The sequence below is a fragment of the Lemur catta genome, chromosome 1 (assembly GCF_020740605.2).
Source record: "Lemur catta isolate mLemCat1 chromosome 1, mLemCat1.pri, whole genome shotgun sequence".
Lineage (NCBI taxonomy): Eukaryota > Metazoa > Chordata > Mammalia > Primates > Lemuridae > Lemur > Lemur catta.
Window position 1 is genome coordinate 102,062,088 of NC_059128.1, and position 5,005 is coordinate 102,067,092.

At 42.4% G+C, this 5,005-nt stretch overlaps 1 non-coding gene across 1 annotated transcript; it reads right to left on the bottom strand.

The window, feature by feature from the left end:
• Window positions 1-696: 696 nt before the first annotated feature.
• LOC123631288 lies at window positions 697-790 on the bottom strand. The gene has a single exon (XR_006733127.1). It is a non-coding gene; the product is annotated as a small nucleolar RNA SNORD116 (small nucleolar RNA).
• Window positions 791-5,005: the final 4,215 nt, after the last annotated feature.

Here is a 5,005-nt window from a genome sequence, read left to right on the forward strand (position 1 = left end):
TGGAGAGGGAGACAGATGGAAACAGCAGTTAAGAATGTTTGCATTCCCTCTAAAACCTCCGCTTGTTATATACCATCTTCCTCAAGCACAGCGCTTTTCTCCTTTTTGAAACGTGTGCTTTTAAAAACCACAACCATCAGGCCATTCAATTAATTTACAATTAATAGTATAATGGTACATAGATACAAACATTCATATTCATTTTATTATTTCCTAATGGTAAAATTAAAATAGGAATGGGTAAAGGAAATGTGGTACGTACAAAGGACTATCATTCAGCCTTAAAAAAAAAGAAGAAACTCCCACGATATGTGAAAACATTGTAAAATAACAAGTACATTCAATTATCTTTATTTAAAAAAAACAGAATTGGTGACTTTATTTACATCAGACAAACAAAGCTTCCTCTCTGATGGGGGATATAAAGAAGAAAATAAAAATTACCAGCCATAAACACCCTAAGAGTCGATATATTTTTCATATTTTGTTAGGAGTTTGAATGTAATAATTTTACAAAATTGAAATAATGCTATATATACAGTTCTGAGTCATGATTCTTTAAACTTACCTATACCATACTGTGAATATTTCCCATTACCTGTAAAATTCTTTGAAAACCATTTTTAATGGCTCTATACTAGGCCAACATATGGGTACACCATGATTAAGTTAAAGTCTTACCCTTCTTTTTTTTTTTTTTCTTTTTTGTTGAGAGAGAAACTGTAGTGAGTTTCACTCATTTTGTTCAGATTTTCCAAGGAATGTTTTTCTGGGAACTCATCATCGATCTCTTTCCCTTATTCTTGAACATTGAAGTTGTTTGCATTTTTTACCATTTCTTTCTCTTTTTTTCCAGAGAGCCATGCCCCAGAAGCCTTTAGCAAGTAGTCTCTATTTTTTACCATTTTGAATAACACCATCATGTAAACCATCAGGCATAAATCAGTGTTTGAACTTCTGACAATTTTTAAAGAGGAGTTACTAGATCAAAGGGTATGGACTTTTCAAACGCTCTCAATACCAGTTGCCGTATTGCTTTCTAGAAAGTTTGTAACAGATTGGCTTATCTTAATGGACATTGTCATAAAACTCCATCCGTCTAAGGCCCCATCTCCACACTAGAGCCGGCCGAGAGAACCAGAACATTGATGCAGACTGGCCAGGTCATTCTTTCCTCTGGATAATGTCAGAGACACAGGACAAAAGTGTGTTTTTTGGCTACAGCAACCATCATCTCTCCAAGCTGGGCATCTGTTTCAGGGAAGTGGATGGAGGAAGTGCATTCGTATATTTGCATATGTGTAGTCAGGGTTCTCCTGGAAGGGGGTATCCTCCTTCGATTCAGCCTGCATTTGGTTCATTGCCCCGTAACACAGCCCTGCTTCACCCACAAGGCCACAAGGCAGCTTTTTGCCTTCCTGCACACACATCCAGGGCTCCCCCAAGCATCCCCAGCAATAATTGATAAACACATCTTCAGATGGGTTGATTTCGGATCTATGACAGATTGAACTGTCCTGTCCTAGTTTTGCTCTCAAGTGATGACATTTATCCAGAACATGTTTCACATCTGCCCATTTCCCATCCCACCTGGGTTCTGTCTTACCAAACTTTTAAGACAAAAAAGCAACATACAACAATACTAAAGATGTATTTTAATGACAATACTTCAATACCTTTTTTTCCTAACTTCAAAAGTGGCACATGTTTAAAGCAGAAAACTTAGAAACTCCAGGAGAGCAGGAAGGGAAGGCTGCAGAGTGACCCGCAGGGACAGTGGCCTGCCAGGCAGATGGGGTGTGCACATGCCTCAGCGGGCATCTGTGTGGGGTCAGCAGGGGTCATGTTCTGCTCAGCAGATGTCGGCAGACGTACAACAAAGACTGAGGGCTGGTAAACTTAACACTATGTGAGTCCCAAGAACTTACTTCCAACCCCAGGGAGAAGGGTAGGGGGGATATCCCTAAATTGATGCAGATGAAAATCACAACATGGTAGAATGGCACTTGATGTAGAAACTAACTTCATTTGTAGGAAAACAAAGAACACTGGGGCCTAGTTTGTATTCTCTTTCCAGCTCCCTTGACTTCTGATCCCCACCTCCAGGTGCCCCCACCAGCCCCCTCTTTGCCAGTGACTTGGTGAGGTTCAGTCTGGTATCTGAGAGGGTCTGAGGGGTGGACTACAATCCCTGGCCTCTCCGTGGGAGCTGGCCCTGCAAATCACCATGGAAACTAAAGATACTGTGGTTGTTCATGCTGGTCTTAGATGTAGGTTGTTCCCAGGTGAAGGCTGAGAAAAGTCACTCTTATCATGATGTAATAACTCTACCAAGGGCCCTCGATCTGAGGATTTTCCTTCTCTGAATTCCCCTCATTGGAATTGGGGGATTAAATCTCTGAAAGCAGCAGGTGAATATAAAAACAAACAAACAGACAAAAAAAAGCCCAATAAAACTATGATTGTTGGTAGGAATGTACCAGAAAGAAAAGGTTCTGGTTTCCCTGAGTTGTGACACCAGACCTGGCTCTTTGTTCTACGAGGAACTTCAGAGACACTTGGCACAGATGGCTTTCCCTTGGGGTCATTCTTTTGGCAGGTGCATCCTTGGCAACATTTCAGGGGAACCCCAGGGTAGGACAACATCTTAACTGTCAAGACAAGGTAGCATCAGAGAGTCACTGAGGCAAGTCTGGAATCCCTGGAGACCCCCAAGAACAGAACACATGTCCCAGGACTGGCATTGTGGTGATGTCTATAGTTACCAAGAATTTGAAACATCCCAAATGCTGAGCTATAGGGGACCACTTAAACAGATTATGTATATGTATACAAAGGAACACTATGCAGTCATTAGAAAACATAAGTTTATGTAAATTAAAAGGAAATATAAATATAGTCATAATATATTTTGAGTAAAAAAAGGTTTAAAACAGCCTGTAGAGCATGATCTTATTTTTAAATAAAAATAACGTATTTATTTGCATATATCACACACAGAACATCTCTGATGGGATAACAGCAATCTTCATTTTTCTTTTTTGTATTTTTCTACATGTTTAAAACGATCATGACATAGACTCATTGTAAAAAAAATGATAACCTTTGTCCATGGAAATGTTGCTAAAACCTGTTTTGGCAGCCATGGGGGGAGGGCGGGGGCGGGTGTGCCACAGTGATCTCCCTTCAAAAAGAACTTGAGGTCAGCTATGGGAGCGCAGTTAGCTGACAGTCTCTGGCTGCAGCTGCTTGGGGAGCCACCGCAGCTTGTGAACCAATCTCATGCTCTTTCTGGGCAGCCCCCAGCCAATGACAGCATGGAGGGGTGCTAGTGCCCGCCCTTCCTGCCCCACGTGAAAGTCCGCCTGAGCACTCTTTGTCCTGGAGCTCCCCAGACTTTCTCAAAGCTGCCCCAAAGTCTGAGGCTCTTCCCACCCAATCCTTCGTCCTCCCTTCTCCCTCCACAGGTGTCAGACCTGCCCGGCAATCTCGTATCTTCCCTGCTCCCTCTCACCCTTTGTTCTTTATGGGTATCACTCCATTAAATCTATTGTACAGTCATGTGCTACATAATGACATTTCGCTCAACGACGGACCACATATATGACGGTGGTCCCATAATATTAAAATGGGCTGAAAAACTCCTATTGCCCGGTGATGTCATAGCCGTCATAATGTCATCATGCAATTACTTTAAAAAAATAAATAAATTTAGGGCCGGGCGTGGTGGCTCACGCCTATAATCCTAGCACTCTGGGAGGCCGAGGTGGGAGGATTGCTCATGGTCAGGAGTTCGAGACCAGCCTGAGCAAAAGCGAGACCCCCATCTCTACTAAAAGTAGAAAGAAATGATCTGGACAGCTAAAATTATACATACAGAAAAAAATTAGCCGGGCATGGTGGCACATGCCTGTAGTCCCAGCTACTTGGGAGGCTGAGGCAGAAGGATTGCTTAAGCCCAGGAGTTTGAGGTTGCTGTGAGTTTGACGCCATGGCACTCTAGCCCAGGCAACAGAGCAAGGCCCTGTCTCAAAAAAAAAAAAAAAAAAAAAAATTTAGTGTAGCGTAAGTATAGTGTTTACCAAGCCTACAGACGTGTACAATAGTGTCCTAGGCCTTCATCTGCATTCACCACTCACCCGCTGACTCACCCACAGCAACTTCCAGTCCTGCAAGCTCCATTCATGGTGAGTGCCCTGTCCAGCTGTACCATTTTTAATCTTTTATACCATATTTTTACTGCACCTTTTCTATGTTTAGATATGCTTAGATACACAAATACTTATCACTGTGTTACAGTTACCTACAGTAGTCAGTACAGTAACACGTGGTACAGGTTTGTAGCCTGGGAGCAGCAGGCTACACCACATAGCTCAGGTGTGTAAGACGCTACACCATCTAGGTTTGTGTAAGTACACTTGATGTTTGCACGACAACAAAATCACCTAACAACACATTTCTCAGAACATATCTCTTTGGTTAAGTGACATGTGGTGGTTATTCTGTCTTGAGGTCTGCCTCCTGAAGGACCTCGCAAGTTTACTCAGTGTTCCCAAACATACTAGAAGCAGCCTGGGCTTAGCTGTTACACATTCTCTACATAGAAATACTCGCCTCCCCCAAGGAATTGTTATCCCAGATGACCCCCAAGTGGTCTCACAAACAAAATGAAATGCCTTTTTCTGCCAGGATTTTTCTCTAATTGCTGCTGCCTGAAATTTCCTCCTATGAAGCCTGCCCCTCAACACTTCCCTCTGCCCACTGCACTCCTGTGCTGATGCAGGAAAGGCCCCCAGCGGCCTTCCGGCTGTTTCTCTAACCCACACAGAGAATCTGTGAATTACTCAATATCTTTTTAAGGTAGTTTTTTCTGGCTTAAGCCAGCTAGAATTGGTTTCTGCTACTTGCTAAGAACCTTGACTAATATGCATATATAATGTATAGTGTTTTCGTATATGTTAAATTAGCACGAAGAAAACCATATTAAAACTTCAGTTTAACAACT